We start from the raw sequence: 20,718 nt of genomic DNA, 5'->3' as shown, positions 1-20,718 counted from the left end.
GTAGTGACAAGCTTGTTTTTAAGTGTCTGAAATGCTTTTTCACATGACTCACTCCACTGTCCTTCCAACTTGGCACTGACCTTTGACCTTGGTTTTTTCTTGCTTCCTTCTAGCTCTCCAACCAGTCGATGAAGCGGGGCTGCATGCTTTGCGAACCCTTCTACAAAACGCCTGTAGAAGGAGGCAAAACCCAAGAAGCCGCGTAATTCAGTGACGGTGGATGGGCGCTTCCACTCTGCCACTGCCCTGGTCTTCTCTGGGTCGGTTGCCACACCGGCAGGGGAGATGATATGACCAAGGTATCGCACCTCCCGCTGAAAAAAATGGCATTTAGACATCTTCAGTTTCAGGTTATGCTGCTGGAGCCGACTCAGGACCATCTCCAACCGCTGCAGGTGTTGACTGAAGGATGTGGAGAAAATTATGATATCGTCCAAATACAGCAGAAATGACTGAAAACTCTGATCCCCGAAGATACGTTCCATTAGGCGCTGGAAAGTTCCTGGCGCATTACAAAGTCCAAATGGCATTCTGTTGAACTCGAAGAGGCCAAACGGGGTGCAGAATGCCGTCTTCTCTTTGTCTCTCTCTGACATTGGCACCTGGTTGTATCCACTTGCCAAGTCGAGCGTTGAGAACCATTTGGCACCAGTAAGAGCATCCAAAGATTCTTCAATGCGCGGCAGCGGATATGCGTCTTTCCTCGTCTTGGCGTTGAGTTGTCGATAATCGACACACAGCCGGATGTCACCACACTTTTTCTGGACAACTACGATGGGGGAGGAGTAAGGGCTGGAGCTCACTCTCACAATCCCTCGCTGTAACAGTTCTTGTATGTGGGACTTGACCAGTGAAAATTGAGATGGGGGGAGACGGCGGTACCGCTGGCGAACAGGGACGTCATCCATCAGTGGGATCTCGTGGTAGATCAGGTCAGTACAGCCCAAATCCCCATCATCCAGGCTGAATGCGTGAATACCACCTGTCGGCCTTCGTCCTGTGTCTGCTCCTCCACCTGTACAGCCTGGGAAGAGGAATGTAGATCGGCCAAATGTAACGTCCCCAACACTGTTTTTGACCTCAGCCACTGGTCTTCCTCACCAACATTAACAACAGGGATGTTGACAGTTCCTCTGGAAACAGTGAGGAGGGCGCTAGATATGAGCAGGTTCATGGGTAACCGACCTTTTCCATAGGGCAGAGGCTCCAGCAATACAGTACCAAGGGCTGGGCCTGGGCCTTGGTTGCAGGTGGCCTGGACAAACTGTAGGGAGCCCGCTGGTATCCGGATTGCCGGTCCCGGTGGTGTCACAGCCTCCCCTACATGGCCGGTCTGCAAGAGGCGGTCCATCTGTTGGTACTCTGACAATGCACGCCCCCATTCCCTCTCAGCTTGTTTTACTAGAGGAGAAGAAAAGAGATTGTCACCATGTTCCCTGAATAATACAGAGTAACAGCCACTGATAATGTTCATTCCCAACAGACCAGGTACTACAGTTTTCCTTTGTTGGGAAGCTGGATCAGGAGGGTCTTTTACCACCAGGATGCCCATCTGTGGAAGGGTGGTGCCGAGGACTTCAACATCTAACTCCACATACCCCAAATATGGAATATCTAATCCATTAGCTGCTGTTAGTTTGAGCCAGGTACAAGATTTCAGTTGCTCATTTGTTTGTGCCATCAGATACTGTTCAAAGAAAGCCTGTGTTACAGTAGTTACCATTGATCCAGTATCAAGTAAGGACGGCACCTCCACCCCCCCTACTCTGATCTTTACTACTGGGCAGCGTCCAATTAGCCGGGATGCCAGACTTGCCTGTTTAGAACCCACAAATCCCCCTTCTGGTATCGGGTTCCCAACACCAGAGGGCGCTAGTTTTCCTGCTGCTCCACTGCATTCACTCTTGCTCCCACCCATTGGCCCCGTCCCCGTGATCCCACCCCCCCAGGGAGACCACCCATTTCAACCCGACAAAATCTAGCAATATGACCTGCCTTGTGACACCGCATGCATATTGGTTTTCCATCTGGCTGGAACTGGTATTGTTTTGGCCTGCTGCTGCTGGGGGGATCCTGGGGGCTTGTATAATTAGGGGCAGTGGACGAAGAGCCTAAGTGTTTAAGAATGGCATCTAGCTGTACTTGCTGTTTACGTAAACACTCCTTCAATTCTGCCAGCTCATCACTGGGCCTAGCAGCAATAGCGTTGGTGTCGACATCACCTTGACCTAATCCTGAAGCATTTGAATCACAGGAGTATGCTCGTGCTCTTTGTCCACAAGCAGGGGGCCCTCGCTTTTCCCATTTGATAGCTGCATTACGTACATCTTTGAAGGAATAGTTAGGATGTTGCCGAACCAAGTGGGCCAATTCACGCTGTAATTTGGTGTCACGTACGTTTTCAATGAATGTGTCGCGAATCACCAAATCTGAATTTGAAACCCCCCTTGGATCTTTACTTTCAAGTAGTTCCATCAAATGCAACAAAGCATGGGAAAACTCACGTATGGACTCATTATCCTGTTGCCGGCGTTGAAAAAATTGTCTCTGTAAGCTCACATATGTTTGATCACACCCAAAATTATCAAACAGTATTGTGAAAATAGCCTCTGGTGTGGCTCTATCAGTTGGAGAGCTAAATTTTACCTCCCGCTTAGCTTCCCCATCTAGCAGATCACAAAGAAATGTTGCTTGTTCAACCTGTGTGTGCTGCACAGACAGTGACTTTTTTGCTTCTTCTACCCAGTCTTCTACAGTTAACCCATCCTGAGCTATATCTCCTGAAAACCGTGGACATTTCCTCTCTCTTGGTGCATACATGTACACCCGCCCCGTTGAATCACTACTGACATTATTAGTTACTACACGGCTAGATGGCCCAGGGGCCTCTACATTTACTGTTCCGTTTCCCCCATCTTTGAGTCTATTATTTTCTGCTTTTAGTTGCTGAACAAGTTCAGTCAAGGCTCTGATTTGTTCCTCTGATTCAGACATTTTAATTGACTTTCTCAAAAAAAACAAAAAAAAACACACCCAACAATCAATTCTTGGACATGGGTAAGCGAACCCCCCCCAAGAATAATGTCTTTGTCCACTGTGTTTGTAAAACGCTGGTGGTTCGGCGTTGCAGCTAGAGGGCGGTGTTGCAGCTAGAGTGCGGTGGATGTCCTCTTTGGCAACCACTGTCCTCCTCCTCCACCCCCAACCTTTGCTACCTTAGTGCCTCCAAATAAATAAAAAAAACAAAAACAAAACACACACAAAAAAAAAAGCCTCCGCTAGTCCTGCCGTCAACGCCAAATGTGACCGGCACTAGGATTACTTGTGTATGACAACGCCACTCTCTTTAAAGGGGAGAGACCCTGGACTACACGCAGTGTGACTAATTTACAGCAACCACTCCCCACTCAGGTAAATACCTATTAGGGCAAGGACAAGCAGAGGCTCTTGAAGTTGTACAAAAATAAAGTTTATTTTAACAATATCCCCTCAACAATAAAATCAATACTTTTGTATTTGATAAGGCTGATACCTAGAGTTGGACACACACATAACCAGGTGAATACTGTTATGTATTTCAAGGTTCGAAGGCACTGCACACTTCAAAGACACTGCACACTTAAAAGACACTGCACACTTAAAAGTTCAAAGGCACTGCACACTTAAACAGCTCAAAACACTGTATACTTATAGGTTCGAAGGCACTGCACACTTCCAGAGCAAACATTAAATTCTACGACACCATGGAAAGGTGGATGGTCACAACTATCAAGGTAAGCACAACAAAACAAAAATGGAGACACTAATTATAAGGATTTCTGGGAGGAGAGAACAGTGGCTGCCCTGCCGACGTGTGTCGCCAGTTCAGCCTGCTTTGAGCTAAGCTGTAGCGCATCCAGGTAATACAGTAGATTGACTGGGACAGCTAATGCTGCTTGTCATAAAGTGCTGATGATTAATATCTTAAACTGCTACGAGGTAAGGCCTACAGGTACGAGGTACAATGCAGTTTAACCCTCATGGCACCAACCGACACACTCTTTTCTTCTCAGACCTGCGACGCCGGCAACAGGAGCATGGACGAGGGTGAGCTACGAGAACAAACGTGGACTTGCAAAGTCCCGCGAGATCCTAGTCTCATGTACTGTGAGGCTGCTGTTGCTAGGTTCCCCACCTGGTGACCTGGGTCCTAGCGTCCCATATGTTACATATATATATATATATATATATATATATATATATATATATATATATATATATATATATATATATATATATATAAGATGTTGCTTACCTCTTATGTTTTATATTTCTCTTGATAAAGAATATAAAAAGAGAGAACTTAAAAGGTAAAAGTTTCATACAAAGTAAGCTGTTATAGGCTCTTCCAGCTAATTGTTATTTTTCTATGCTTAAAGAAAAAAGAGAAAAACTTGACGGTAATGTTTGGTGTATGCACTATGGGGTAGCCTGCATTTGGTGTATTTTTCTGTTAATATTTTACACTAAAAGCATACACTTTATCAGCATTCCTATTAAATTGACGCCCACTAGTTATACTGCATCCTTTCAACTAGATTGAATGTGTATGGGGGCTGTATATCGTATGGACATGTTGGTGTTTATTATTGTGCTGGAGTGAAATTATGTTTTAATTGTCATCCAGATTGGGGGTACTGTTACGAGAGTAGCATATATGTGTGCGCGAGGATGGCAGTGTGTGTGTGTGTGTGTGTGAGTGACGTCAGCGAATGAGTGAACGAGCGAGTGGGCAATAGCGTTTGTTTTAGTCTGGGGTAGAATGGAACGAGTCCGGTTATGTTTTGTGCAGACGTGTACTATAGTTGATGAAACTGTGGAATTAAGTACCCCGCCGACAATGATCGGTGCCCGCGTGTCATTCCAACCCATGATCAGACCCACTGCCGGTCGAAAGTTAAGGGTGTTATGGTGCGTTCACGTCACTGGAAATTATGGGGAAAACATTTTCGCGACGTCGTGAACGACACCTCATTATGATTCTACTTCCGTTCGGCTACTGGGGCCAGATTTTGGTAACAGAGTTGCCCAGTTGGTGACGTATGGTTTACTAGTGACACGCATGTACACGGCGGAACATGAACGTTTTATTCAATATAAAAGAATCAACCATCATATCACATAGCCTACTTCACTATTGATTGACGTTGTAACCGTCTGTTGCCATCGAATTTGGTGTAGGCCTACTGGTAAACCAGCTCCAGATAAGGGCAAGTGTTGCCTTCCATACAGTGGCAATACTGAATGTGCTTCTCATGAATAAAAGCAAAAGCTAGTAGGTGATAGGCATCAAGGAAATAAAGTCATGCAAACTTCAAACTGATCCTACTAAGTTCTGTTTAGTTCTGACTGTTTTTTATCGGATAAAAAAACCCTGCTGTGAAGAACTTTAAGATTCCCAACAGTGCACATGAACGGTCGCTGTCGTGAACACGCGTAAGCATGAGCGTCATCACTTGCGAGCCGTCTCGTTATCACCAGGACGGTGAACGCGCCTTTACCCCCGAAAGGACATCGGCCCTGGAGGGGAACGTCTCCCCTGTGCTCCCCGACTACGGTCTGGGAGCCAAACAGCAGGAAAGGTGTCTTTGTACTTATACTTATATTATACTTATATCTGGTCACGGAGACCTACAGAAAACCCAGATGGGATTTTGTGCTTTTAATATTTCTCTTCGGAATATGGGTCGAGTCCTGACTGCTGTCCTGCGACCAGCTTTAATTATTTTTGGAAGTTTATTTTACCATAAATGTATAAATCATGTTGAGTGGTTTCTTTTTCACGTGCAGAATGTCTACGATGAAACAATTTTAAAAATGCGCTTCTACACAGCTCTGTACGGTATTAAAATGATCCTCTTTGTTTTGCAGACGCGGAGTTCCCGGCTGGATATGCAGATCATCCTCCTCAAACTTGCTTCGTACTAAATCCACAGTGCAGGATGAGTACTTAGATAAAGTGTCGTGCTCTAAGCCTGAACAATCCAGAATACGTGAAATGGTCCAATGAGGCGTTTTGCTACCATTTCGCCCACAGCTGTTAAACATTAAATGCCCAGAACATATCTGAATAATGCGATGCGTCGTTGTGACCCTGACCTGCGTCTTCCTGGGTGAGTTCAATACGTGTTTTAAGCATGGTCTTTAAACACGGACGCATAGCATCCTCTTGTTATTGTGTGTGGACGGGGAGGAGTTCTACCATTAATGGTAGGCAACTATTGCACACTACCCCGGAAATGTCCAATAAACGTTACTTATAGTAGGCCTACAGTATAAAAATACGCTCCCCATATTCGCACAGTGTACATGGGTTGAGTAGTGGTGTAAAATAACGTGGTTCTGTAGTGGGAGCATCGTTTGATAGAGGTAATTGGTCTACAGATTAAATACATTACCAAACACATAAGGTAGCACTTTTTGCGCATTTGAGATGGCATCTGCGATGCAAAAAGCAACCAGATGTCTTAAACCAGCTTCAGGAAGAGTGGCGAAGTCACGCCCCTTTCCGGTAGAGCCCATGGGACCTATGAGATCGAAAAATATGAATTGGTTCCAATGGAGAGAAAGTAATTATTTTCTGGTCCCAGTCTTTATATGCCCCGGTTACACATATGTTGTTTGCGGTTTTCAATGATAATTTTTCATGCATTCATCAAGAAAACGAAACATTTTCGTGAAGAAGTTTGATAATTTCTCTCCAAGGGGAGGATAAAAGCATCAAAAGAGGTGAAAACCATTATACGTCGGGGCATGTGTAGAGTTTCAGTTATGCCGATGGGGAGATTGTCGGTCTTGTCCGCGCCAGTCGCAGGGAGCGTGACGTCACATACGAGACATGTAGTCTTTCTCATTGTGTTTTCTCTACAGCCTTTAACTGAACAATTGCACAATAAACGGTCAAAATCTTGACATTAAAAATTATCATTTAAATCAACAAACAACATATGTGTAATCCAGGGCATATAAAGACTGGGACCAGAAAATAATTACTTTCTCTCCATTGGAACCAATTCATATTTTTCGATCTCATAGGTCCCATGGGCTCTACCGGAAGGGGCGTGACTTCGCCACTATTGGAGAAAGGAGGTAAGTCCTCCTCTGAGTGGGTGTGACTAGCTAAGGGATCTGGATCCCGCCTACGTCTGTTCACAGCGCATGGCTGCGCTATGAACCAATAAGCAGGAGCCCTGGCTGTGGAGCAGCCTGGAGGGAGGGGTTATCCCCTCAAGTCTAGGCTACGAGAACCAACGAACCCGCTCAGTTGTATGCATCGTTTCCAACGAGCCGTGCGCCACTGTTCGTTGCGGTAGCGTGCGGCTCTGTTCGCTTATATTGGCGATTCCGTAGCCTGCGAGGAGGATTGACTTGATCTATAAATGAAATCCCTCAATCTTAATTGGCTTAACAACATGACCAACATTCTGGAACATCCATTAACATCCACATTTGCCTCAAACAATGTTAGGCTAACAGCCCATGCAAATAGTGGTGAAATAATGTTCTTGTTCTTTTAATTGTTTGTTACTCTGTTTGTTACTCTGACCATTCTGTTTGATATTGTGGAAAGGATGTTAGTGAATGATTCAGAGCATGATGCATTTTAAATGGCATCACTTTTGGTCTTGTGTCTTCAATTTCTTTTAAAAATTGTAGCTGAAAATAAACATAGCCAAATTACAAACTATAGCTTCAGTCATTGAGGGCAAAAATACACCCAATGATAGGCCCAGATTTTTTCATTTAGTTGTACAAATCAAGAGTAGGCCTGATTTGACTAATTGGCTGTGCATCCTTTCCTTCTGCCCTTGTAGTCCAAGACATGCTGCCCACCAGCTTTCAAAGTACAATGCTGCCACTGGTGGATTTGTGTCAATTCACATAATCATCCCTCCCTGCTACTTTGTAGTTCCCCAAAACAACATGAGTCTCACATACTCATGCCACCATACACCACTAACAGTGCAAGGAGGCCATGGCAACCAAGCACGCAGTCCTTCCTCCCTCTATTTAAAACCACCAGCCGCCGCTGTACGACTGGAAATACATTCACCATGAGATCATGTTCTCACTTGCTGTGTGTGCATGTGTATGTTTTTCCGTGTCTCTTTTCTAGTGCTACCACTTTGTACAGCTGACAATAACAATAAATAATATCATTTTTAAGAATAAATGTGCCTCCTGCATGAGATGTGCGTAGCTGAATAGGGCCGCAGGCCTACGCTACTGTACGTTGTTATATTTTATAACATGTCATAATGGTGGTTCTCAAAAAAAGTTTGGGAACCACTGTTCTAGATAATGTTTGCACATGCATGAAGAAGATAATTTCTTTATTGACTGTCAGAAGAATTGGTAAAAAAAAAATAAAAAAGGTTATTTCTTACTCCGACACACAGCCATACCATTCACAATCCTTTGCATTATCCTTAATGAACTTAGTGCCCATACAAGAGTAGCCTACCAGGGTTCAGGTAAAGCCTGAAATAATAAGATAACCAATAGGATTATGGATCAATGTGTAAAATCAAATCTCAAATCATTTATTTTAATGTAAAAATGTGGGACTTTAACTTTGAAATACTGATGGAGTAAAAATGCTTGATTTGGGGTAAATGTATAGTCAGAGCTTTCCTGATCTCAAATAAAAGTCATTGTAAGAACTAATTGAGCAAAGTTTTTACAGCAAGTTCCAGATATAATGATACAGTAAAGCTGCCTGATGATGTAGGCACTAAAATGGTCGTGTTAACCAGATGTCGTCACATTTGAAGAGACGCTCTCCATGTCGGCCCGTGCTTGGCCGGCCCGTTGCAATGCAATTACCGTAAAAGATAGAATACGCGTGCTCTCCAAATTGAAGGACAGCTCCAATGCCCACGGAGTTGCGAGTGTCGGCGAGCCTGACCGCAGTAGATAAGAGGGGGTGGCGGTTTAACACCCAATATTGCTAATGCTGGTTTAAGACGTCTGGCTGCTTTTTTGCATCGCAAATGCCATGTAATGTTAGGACCAGAGTTCAGACATTTTTTGTTTGGCAGTCAGGAAAATATCTGATTTGGCCTATTCTTATCATAGTAAATGTAGGATTGGGCATGTAACAAAATGCCCAACGGTTCACTACGATGTGTTTTAAGCTTTGGTAAACCAGTCCAAAAAAATCCAAAGTAGCTACTCTATCAATACAATATATTTAACAATTCCGTATTAGTCAATTGTTTATAGTCGGCCATGCCTGCTTATGGTATAAAGTCAATGCATAGACCCCCACTGTGCGAAGTCATGCCACAGCCTGTTAAATATACTTGAGACCAACTGTCTCAAAATTAATATTCATCAGCATCCATTGCCATTAAAAAAAGTGTAGTAATATATTTTATACATCATTAATGAAAACCGACAACATTGGCGGGGTTAGGTCACTACGGACGTCTGGTCACCCTCAATAATACAATCGTGATATTTGATTCTGCGTGCTATAAAACAAGAGGTCGATCCTACTAGAGACCGACGGCAGATGACTGTACATGAACGTCGACGCCGTAGGCGTTAATGTACAGTCACTTTGGAGTTCAAACAAACGGGAGCCCCCCCCCCCCCGTGGACGGGAGGCCCCTGGTCTAAGGGTCTGGGTCTTTTTTTTTATTTCAGCCCTCAGCCCTCCAGGAGAAGGCTGTCGTCCTACGGAGTATGAGACCGCTCCTGGGATGTGCTGTCCACTGTGCGATAAAGGTAAATATGTGCGGGCAGGGGGCGCCCCCTGGTGGTTCACCGGGGTAAAGCGCCTACCATGTATTCCCAGTCATGATCGCAGCGACCCGGGTTCGACACCTGCCTGTGGTCATTTGCTGCATGCCCTCCCCCCTGGCTCCCATACCCTCCTCCCTATCTCTCTCTGTAATAATAAAATAAAAAAAATATGTGTGGCCTATAGAGGCTATATGGCCTGGACGCCAGACCGAGATCCAATTAAAACGCGGAGGAGAAGGAATTTGTGCTAGCGATTAACTCGTTGGTAAAGGAGGGGTTGTTCAGTGCTAACTATGCATTCAGCTGCACGAGAAAAGCAACACATTTCACAGTTCACTTTGGAACCAGTATTTAATAAATGTCACAAATTTATACACCTGTGTCACCTTGACACATTGATTAGTTATTCGTTTTTTTATGACGTGGGGGACATTACATTTGATCTTGCCGATCGAAGCGACTGGCTTTGAATTCTGTAGCATTAGAATCATTTCATCCGTTAGGCCCAACCCTACTGGCCTTTGGTGCGGGTACTCTTCTCGAGCCTAAAAAAAACGATGACGTAAGGTAATAGCAAGAAACCAATTTAAGAGTGAGTGTGAGTGTTTCCTTTCCTTGAGTGTGTTCCTGCCCTCCAGGGAGTGTTGTGATGCGAGACTGCACTGGCGAGTCGAGTACCAACTGCAGGCCGTGTGAGAGTGGCACCTACATGGACGCAGACAACGGACGCAGCCAGTGTATGAGCTGCCGACCCTGTTACGCAGGTAGTGAACCAGCTCCCCTACAGTGGATCAGCTGTCGACGCCATAGAGCAGGTAGTGAACCAGCTCCCCTACAGTGGATCAGCTGTCGACGCCATAGAGCAGGTAGTGAACCAGCTCCCCTACAGTGGATCAGCTGTCGACCCCATAGAGCAGGTAGTGAACCAGCTCCCCTACAGTGGATCAGCTGTCGACGCCATAGAGCAGGTAGTGAACCAGCTCCCCTACAGTGGATCAGCTGTCGACCCCATAGAGCAGGTAGTGAACCAGCTCCCCTACAGTGGATCAGCTGTCGACGCCATAGAGCAGGTAGTGAACCTGAAAGTGAATCGGAGTGACGAGAAACGGTAGTATTGGAGATCAAAGAGCTGTTATTTGAGAAAAAAAATCATTTGATGTACGCCACATTTGATTTCTGAAATTAACTTCTTATTTTTAGATTTTTAGAAATATGTTGAATGGAGCTGTAAATATATAACAGACTGAAACTCTGCAGGTGACATGTTTAATGGTTGTTTGAGAGCCCGACCGGTAAAGGATTTTTAAGGCCGATACCAATACAAATATTTGGTGATTTAAAAATTTGATATTCCAATATATCGGACTGCCGATATATTGGTCGGGCTCTAGTTGTCTGGTCCGTTCTGAGCAGAACAAGGTCTGGGAACAGAACGGGAGTGCAGCAGAATGCGGGACTCAGCCTGCAGCGTATTGGATGGCTACTATTGCCAAGCGTCCAATCAGGAGTCAGGCTGCTCCCTGGCTGAGATGCACACTCGGTGCACACCTGGCCAGACGGCGGCGGAGCCTGGTAGGGGAAACACTCCTGTAGTCAGAATTATATCTACGAGTGTTTGTGATGATTTTCAACGCTCAGGTTTCAGAACTCCCAACGTGTTTTTGTAGGAACCAGGACCAAGGACGCGGTCTGTGAGGACTGCGAGACGGGCTTTTACTCTCCAGACGGAACTAACTGTACAGCTTGGAACATGTGCGTTTTGCCATTGGCTCCTTTTCTGTCATGTTAATTCATGAATTCAAGGAAGTATTTTATTTGCTTAACGATATTTCCCATAACTCACACCAGGTGATTGCGTCCTGTTAAAGAGACAAAGCTCTCGTAGAATCGAGGAATAGACTTTACTTTCTGCTTTCCCAAACCCGACAGCTGCGTGGACGGAGAGGTTGAGCTGCAGGAAGGCAGCCTAACCAAGGACGTGCTCTGCGCTAAAGCCCTAGGCAGACATCACTATGTCATAATAATACCAGTACTGATAACCACCGGAGCTGTGGTATGGTTGCTAGTCCATGGTGAGTTTGCTTGCTAAAGGCCAAATCACCCTGCTGCATTCTGCCTGTATGCAAAGATCTGCGTCGATTCTCAAACCCCCAGCACACAGAGCTCCCGGTAGATTACCGGGATAACGTTGCAGCTGTGGTTCACACTATTCACAAATGGAGCTATGTTCAGGAAAATTCCGTCTCACACCCATGCACACATTTAAATGGGTGAATGGGTTCATTCTATTGCAGCAATGCTGCAATAGAAGGGACAGTCCAGCAGATGGCGGTAATGCAACACTTACGGACGGCAACCGCCCTCAACTCTGCAGACTGAAAGGATGTCGGAACCTTTCCAGTTTTTCCCCCCCCCCCAAAAAAAGAACTTGTTTGGCAACCCAAGAAGCTGCATTGATAAAATTAGTCTCTGAAAGATCTCTCAAAGATGTGCCTGCTGTCTCTGAGTCCTGAAGTGGATCTTTGCGGACGTAGGGTCTGTTGAGTGTGGATTCAGCTCAATACGGCCTGCCCTCACGTCACCTGTCTGCCTGTTTACTGTCTCTCATTAACCACCCTCATCCTCAATCATTAATGACCCTTTGTTATTCTAGCCTATCGCGGGAGGACGGAGGTATGTTTGTTTTAAAATGGATGGATGGATACAATAGTGTTTAGTCATACTCATATTTGTCCTGTTAAAATGCATGCATGCATGTATGCTTGCGTATATATCTTGTACATCGGGATCATTGGAATGTTGTTATATTAGTACTGATGGTTTTGAAGCCATGGTTAAGGAACTTATCGTGAAAGGGTTTTTAATGATTATGGGAGACGCTTTTAATTTCTGAAACTGCCACAGCGTTTCTCACGTGAGATGAGGGGGAAAAAATGTTTTCCTTCAGCCTGTAATCGTTGATTTAGGATGTTAGACGTTCCTCTCTTGAGTCCTCAATATGGGTGTGGTCCGACCAAAGAAATCACTCTATGCATTCCAATGTACAAGCCGTATTGTAGGATTGAAATTGTTTGGCTGATTACAAATATTATTACAATATTAATATGAATATTGTTTTGTCCCATAGACATCAGAGGAGGTGGCCAGTGAAGAGTTGGAACCCCAGCAAAGCTTACTGTAACCCAATCGAAGCAGCAGTAGTTGGTGTTGAAGTGATGTTAACATTCTGTGTTGTCAAGCTTTCAGGTCCCTTTCAAAGAACAGCTTAACCTCCAGGAGCCTCAGCTTCCGGAAAAGCGAATAATAAAAAAAAAGGACTGCAAGCGGTCACACCAGGTATTCATAGCCCAGGCACGTTGACCGCAGTGACCAGCATTTCCAAGCGATTCACGAGGGCACTTCATTACTTCGAGACACACACACACGCACGCACGCATGTGGGGGGGTAAAGATCTGCGTTGTGTTGTGTAGTCGCCAATGAATGTCCCAAGTCGTATGCATACGTTGGCAGCAGCCGTTTATCCGCCGCTGATGTCAAATCTCCGGATAGGACCGCAGTCTTTTCTATAAGGTCGCATGTGGGGACCCGGGGGGCACAATCACAGCTGTGCAGCTGGCAGCAACAAACAGTATCTGTGGATGTTTCAGCTCCTGGATAACGATCACTCCCGCCAGAGTCAAAGGGAGAGTCAAAGGGGAAGGTGTCTCGGACACCTTCATGGTTCAGAGCCGCTGGAACATGCTGGGCTGTACCCAGGGTTCACGTCTGAGAGCATCAATGATCCGCCACCACGTTCCCGGGAGCCGGGATGTATTTAATGTGGAAGTTGAACGGTGCAAGCTTCACTACCCATCTTTGCTCACAAGCATCGAGCTCTGGCTGAGTGAAAATGTACATCATTGGATTGTTGTCAATCCACACTGCGAATGACTGAATTTGTCGCACACTACCCACTTCGGTTCTAAAAGTTCTAGCCTGTGTGCAGGGTATCTTGCCTGGGAAAAGTTTAGCGACTTGCTGGCCAAAGCTCCTGGTTGTGCTGCATCCTCACCTCACACAACTTCACCTTCATTGTTACTTAGGGTGAGACGTCTGCCAGCTTGGAGCTGCGTCTCAGAGTTAATGGCGTCTTAGAAGGATGAATGACCTTCACTCTCCCCATAATGCTTTCACAATAGCGAAATCCATTCCCCGTGTACAGCAAGGATAGCAGCTACTGCAGATGCTACACAATTAAGTACTATTAATAAGAGCAATGTACAATAAGTGCGTACATTAAGTGCCAGGACGTACAACATACAATGGTGGCCGGAAGGGGCTGGTAGCTATGCAGAGTCGAGATGAACTCTGAGCAGGTGAGTTGTGAGTCTTTTGCAGAAGCTGGTGCACGACTCTGCGATCTTGACATCGGCAGGGAGCTCGTTCCACCACTGAGGTCCGAAAACAGAAAAGTTGTGACTTTGTTGATCGACCTTTGCTTGCTCTTAGCGATGGCGGTACCAGACGTCCAGCTGAGGTAGTTGAGCGGAGGGATCGAGCTGGGGTGTGTGGCTTTACCCACGCTTGAAGGTAGGCAGGGGCAGTTCCATCGACTGCCTTGTATGCCAGTACCATCATCTTGAATCTGATGCGAGCTACTACAGGGAGCCAGTGGAGGTCTCGGAAGAGGGGGGTTACATGTGAGAACTTTGGTAGGTTGAACACGAGGCGCGCTGCCGTATTCTGGATGCGCTGCAAAGGTTTAATTGCCGAGGCAGGGAGTCCAGCCAGGAGCGAGTTGCAGTAGTCGAGGTGGGAGATGATCAGTAATTGGACTAGAAGCTGAGCTGCCTCCCTTGTGAGGAAGGCCCGGATCCTGCGTATGCAAATCTGCAGGAACGGCATTCTGATTGTGGGAGGGCCTCCAGAAAACTGGATGGGCCAGTTAAAATAAGCCAAAAAAGAAAACCGGGTTCATCTCCGTTTCAGCGCTTTTCTGCGGCACTGCGGACAGCGACTCAGTAGCCTACCTGTGTGGCTCTTGTGTCGCTGTCCTCAGCTCAGAGCTGAAGTGGACAAAGACATACACCTTGGCAGTAAGCCTAACTTCATTTATCTCTTTTGAACGTTCAATACACAAAAAGACAAACAGAATTATATCTTTGGAGGGCCTGTTTCTCTCTCCATTCATTTACCCAGCACGGCGTGCAGGGAGCTGTCCAAAATTATTTAACTGTGTCTTATAAATTCAGAATGACAGAAGAACTGTATGGACATGAAATAACAGCAGCATTGAATCTGACACAGCTGCTAAACACAAACAGCAGGAAAACGATCAAAAATTATTTCTCCTGTAGCTTATTTCTTAAGAAAAATTAAATGAATAACATATTTAACCATATAAACAACAGCATAACAATCCGAGATAACTGATAAATAATCACAAATGCACACAATTCAATTCAAACTTGCTTGTGGGACTTGGGGCTGGCAGCAGGAGACGGCGGGGTTTCGTGCTGAACACAGCAAGAATCTCTTGATATTCCAGTGAATCAGTCAATTCCCTTTCAAATGAAAGCAGGGACAAGTTCAGTCTATCTGTCAACATTGTAGCCCTGGTGCCTGTTTTTATAGACAGCTGAAAAGAGTCTCTCCACAGTACTTGTCGTCATGGGCAATGTGAGGAGGCTGTTCGTGTTGGGGAAAATATCACGGGGGCATGCGTCGAGCACTTCTACAAGGGTTTCTTTTTTCTCGTTCATGGTCTTGTTGGCCTTTGCCTTTCTTTTAAGCTGCTGCACAAACACAGTGTGCTCTGCGTCTTCCACCGGAATGGAAAAGTGCGCGCAGGCGGGTCGGATGAGAGCCATGTCACCAAAGATGTCTGACCGTGGCAAGCAGGCAGCAGCGGCTCTCATAAAGCCGTATGTGTCGGGCTTGAAACGAGTGTTCATCTCCATAATCTGCTTGTCCAGTATGTCAATCCGTAATTTAATTTCTGTAGGTCAGAGTTTTGCTGTACAGGTGATGATTTTCCCAGTAGAATTAACGTGCGTATTGCAGCCTGTGGGCAGGCAGTCCACACGTGGGGTAGAAACCGCTGATTAGCTGAGAAGCTTTAACTCAACGCTTTCCTCAGGCTGCTTATTGGATGAACAACTAGAATGAAAATCACTCACTACTCACTATAGGCCTGGGTCAAAATCGGCGGGCCCGGACCTAAAATGGGTGGGCCCAGGCCCAATGGTAGCGCTGCGGGTGGTGACCAGTAAGTCCAGGTGTGGGCAATCTTTCCCTGGCATTAGGATGAGCTCAGTCTTGTTGAGGTTAAGCCTCAGGTGATGGGCAGTTGTCCAAGTGCTGACGTCTGCCAGACATTCAGATATGCATGTTGCAATCGGCTTTGTCAGATGAGGGGAAAGAGAGAAATAGGCGAGTGTCGTCAGCATAGCAGTAATAGGAAAAGCCATGTGATGTAATTACAGAGCCCAGGGATCTGGTATAGAGGGAGAACAGAAGAGGCCCCAGTACCGAGCCTTGAGGGACACCAGTTTCAAGCATGCAAGGTTTGGACAAGGAGCCATTCCATGTTATAATAGCTAGCCTTTAAATGCACAAGGGAGCTCAGGTAGCCATAGCGCCGCCCAGCAATCAAGCCTATTGTTGTCACCTTGTGACTGAAACTAGCCTCAACGACCTGTTACTAACAACAACAACAACAACAGCAGCAAAAACCAACACAGCAGCAATAGCCTTAAAGTTAGTGCAACCAATTGCAATGCTAAACACTAGAGTTCTTAGTTTCAAGACTCACCTACAGCCAGATATGAGACAACCTTGTTAAAGACAAATATAAATGTAACTGTATTTTTCAGCATTTTGGCATCTCGGATACACACACACACACGGAAAGGCTTTTATGATTATTATGAAATCAATCTGTTTATTTCAACAACTGCGCCATCAACATCAAATTATTTCAACGTGGGCTTAGGCAGATAGGCCTACATGCACCGAAAACAGATCGCTATTTATTTTTTTATTTTACTGAACGCAGCCTGCATGACGGTGAACTAGACACGTCTTTAGCATATGGAAACTATGGAACATGTCTGCCTTTCTAGTTTCTGTAAGGGATAATGTATAGAACGCCGGTCATTATCGGGAAAATAAGGCTTATTTTCGATAATGACCGGCGACGTTCTTCTTAGTGTTGATCAGCAGAGAAATAGTCTGCCAAAGTCGTTGACGTCACTTAGCAACTGAGGACGCTGGGGTTGATAAGTTACCAGACTTCTTGCGGAGTGATACGACAGACAGCAAAAAATATTTTTCATTGACAGCGGTCATTACATGCTTAGCAATGGTGAAATATAAAAAAAATATTCACTGCTGGAATTTTTGAAGGCCCATGCAAGTGAACGGAGCGTTCCGCAGCATTGAGAAGAGCCGTGTAATAAATAACGATAGTCACATTCATTCATATTAGATATTCTACGTGACTCCGACTATTCGACGATCGTTACCCATCCGTAATAGAAATACATGGTTAAACTTAGATTTAAATAATTGCATGACTTGACGAGTCTCGAAGCTCGAGTCTGAGTCAAGTCTGAAATCTTTTGGGTGGAGTCGCAAGTCAAGTCTGAGACTCGAGTCCCCATCTCTGGTGTGTGTGTGTGTGTGTGTGTGTGTGTGTGTGTGTGTGTGTGTGTGTGTGTGTGTGTGTGTTAACCTCCAAGTGCCTCAGCATTTTAAAATAACAATGTTTAGGCTGCGGCTGATTTTGTGTAAACTTGCAGTGCTTAAAAACGCCGGGCCAACGTGAAACGGGTGGTTGCGGGGTCGTTGTGCGTGGGTTGTGAACACCTTGTGCGACGGCTTGCAAACCTACTTAATAATAATAATAGTAGAAACTTTAAAAGACCGATTCGCAAGGCTAACTTGCTCACTTATTTCTAGACTCAATTTCTACTGCCGCCTCTGGCATCGCTCCAACCAAAACATTGGCTGGACAATAACAATGTTTAGGCTGCGTCTGATTTTGTGTAAACTTGTGGTGCTTTAGAACGCAACAGCTGACCTCCCAACGAGTATTATGATACCTTAACGTAAAAGCACCTTTAAGCTATCTATTCGAACTGAATCTGTGCTATGGCATAGCCCTACTCATGTTTTTCTCCTCCAGTTTGAGAAGAGAAGGCATATTTATTGAGCGCTTATAACATGATTGACAACGCATTACCATATGCTGCCTGGAAAGTGCTAGTAATATTCCTACAACTCATTGTTCTAATTTACGTTGCATGTGTTTATAATCTGATATATATTGAATATATCTAATTAATGTGTTTTTGGATGTGCATTTTGAAATTATTTGTGATTAAAAACAATAAAACAGTTGACCTGTCAGTAGATTGAAAGTGTTTTAGTTTTTCGTTCCTCAAGGGCCCCAGTGATTACGGGTGGGGGGCCCACCCGTCAGAGGCCACCACCACTAGCCCCCCCTGGTGGCGGCCTTCGACCTGCACTCAAAGCGGTCAGCAGCACTACCGGCTCTGTGGCCTCCCAGGTCGTAATTTACTTCCTGGACAACTCCTTTCCTGCTGAGGTCTATAAAGAATATAATGTACACATAATGTGGTTACATTTATTTAACGCATGGCCAAATTGGAGTTGGTCGAAAATGGGTCCCTGATCTTTCCGTTTGACCCTGATCACGACTTTGGTCGTCCAAATGTTTGGTGGTAGCTTGAACCACCGTCAGAATTAAGTATATTCATTATTTTATATATATAAAAAAGGCTTATCCAATGAGCCTATATTACTAGGAGAGTACTGGTGTGTGCGCGCTTGTGGTGCAAGTGGCCCAAGCCTGCCGCCTAGTGGACAGTTTCTGCACTACCGCGGAGTTTACTCAGCACACTGCGCTGTCCCCTTCTCTCTCTCTCTCTGTCTCTCTCTCTCTCTCTCTCACTCCCCCTCCCCCCCCCCCCCCCCCCCCCCCCCCTCTCTCATCCTGAAAGAGGTTGAGAGGAGGAGGAGGAGGCGGAGATGCCTTTTTAACCCCTGCCTTCTCGCCTCCTGCATCACTCCACGCCGGGACCGACCAGGGACGTTTTAACTGTCCGTTCACCAGCAGGGCCGCTTCGTTCACCAGATACCCCGTCATCCCGTCATCCCGTCACCGCTCACAGATGGAGGACTATCACAAACCCGACCAGCAGACGGTGCAGGCGCTCGCCAACATCGCCACCCGGCTGCGGATCAACTCCATCAAGGCGACCACCGCGGCGGGAAGCGGGTAAGGAGGAGACGCTAATATTAATCTATAATATTAATATGATGCGTTGCTATTCAAATATAGCCGTTATTTTTCACACAAACTATTATTTTACCGGAGCTGATTGGCCTACTCTGTAAATAGGACATTGCGGAACTTTTTGTTGTTTCGGTGGTTTTGTTTAGGCTATTTTAGGCCAAAGTATTTTTGTAAAGTCTTCCCCGGTATGGCAGACTTGCATGGCTGCACTCACACTACGATAGGCGGCACTGGGCTGTGTTCCTGAAGCCGCTCCGTAAGGGAGAACAGCAGTGACCGAGTCAGGGAGACGCACCGCAGGCTGGAGGGACGTACGGGGACGGGACGCCGGGGCGGGAGGTGAATGAGAGCCTTGCACGCTGTCGTGCACCTGCGATCGACACAGATGCCACCCGATCAGTTATGCATCCGACGACGAGCCGATATATGGTCCATTCCATAACAATCGCGATTGCATATGATTTTAGTCCCATACTGTCTCGGTCTTGTTTTTCTTTAATATTTTATTAATTTTAATATTTTATTTATTAAAGATTGTTCGGAAAGATCGATTTTTTTTACGGTCGTGGTAAGGGAATGACAACTTGCACCCAGTGAGGTACAGTTAACAATTAATTTGACATTATTACACGTTATTATTCGTCCAGAATGTCGAATCTACTACATGCATGTGTTGATGCTGAATTTCACCCATTTATTTTATAAGTTAATATAAAAAACTAAACCATAACCTTAAAATACGTTAACAAAGTCAGTGTGTCTGTCAGCAGTCTTACATAAGCTACTGATGTGGCAGTTTGGATTAACACATTAATGCTGGCATGACACACGCACACACACGCACACACACGCGCACACACACGCACACACACACACACACGCACACACACACACACCATCCGTTTGGACTTATTCTTGAACTTGTGTATGTGTTATCTAGGTATTCAGTTATACATTGATACAAGCAAAGTTTTTTGTGTTTTGAAAAGTGTTTTGGATTATTTAGTTGTTGCTTACCTTCCCCACTAATCAAAGAGACCCACAGTGTGTGTTAGTACATGCGTGTATGTGCGTGTGTGTGTGTGTGTGTGTGTGTATGTGGCATCCCGTTCATTGTCTCATTAAGTTCAGCCAATAGAAGCACAGACGGAGGGACAGATGTACAGTGTAGGACTGAGGGGCCGCGGTGGCCCTGTCTTTGTGTTTACAAACCGTGTCTTTCTCCCCGGTCCCTAACCCCTGTGTCTGTGCCTGAGTCTGTTCTTTCTCCCCGGTCCCTAACCCCTGTGTCTGTGCCTGAGTCTGTTCTTTCTCCCCGGTCCCTAACCCCTGTGTCTGTGCCTGAGTCTGTTCTTTCTCCCCGGTCCCTAACCCCTGTGTCTGTGCCTGAGTCTGTTCCTTCTCCCCGGTCCCTAACCCCTGTGTCTGTGCCTGAGTCTGTTCCTTCTCCCCGGTCCCTAACCCCTGTGTCTGTGCCTGAGTGTGTTCTTTCTCCCCGGTCCCTAACACCTGTGTCTGTGCCTGAGTCTGTTCCTTCTCCCCGGTCCCTAACCCCTGTGTCTGTGCCTGAGTCTGTTCCTTCTCCCCGGTCCCTAACCCCTGTGTCTGTGCCTGAGTCTGTTCTTTC

General features: G+C 45.7%; 1 pseudogene across 1 annotated transcript in view; it reads left to right on the top strand.

Annotated features, from left to right (window-relative positions):
* The first annotated feature begins 5,509 nt into the window (after window positions 1-5,509).
* The window catches only part of LOC307079934 (transketolase-like), a 29,235-nt pseudogene continuing 14,026 nt past the window's right edge, over window positions 5,510-20,718 (top strand). Inside the window, exons 1-8 of the transcript XR_013812806.1 lie at window positions 5,510-5,621; window positions 5,911-6,152; window positions 7,075-7,128; window positions 9,691-9,771; window positions 10,428-10,553; window positions 11,203-11,361; window positions 11,457-11,541; window positions 18,930-19,073. The product of XR_013812806.1 is annotated as a transketolase-like (transcript). The remainder of the gene's footprint in view (window positions 5,622-5,910; window positions 6,153-7,074; window positions 7,129-9,690; window positions 9,772-10,427; window positions 10,554-11,202; window positions 11,362-11,456; window positions 11,542-18,929; window positions 19,074-20,718) is intronic.

This window comes from Pollachius pollachius (genome assembly GCF_949987615.1).
Source record: "Pollachius pollachius genome assembly, chromosome: 8".
NCBI lineage: Eukaryota > Metazoa > Chordata > Actinopteri > Gadiformes > Gadidae > Pollachius > Pollachius pollachius.
This window is presented reverse-complemented; position numbering and strand designations above follow the sequence as displayed.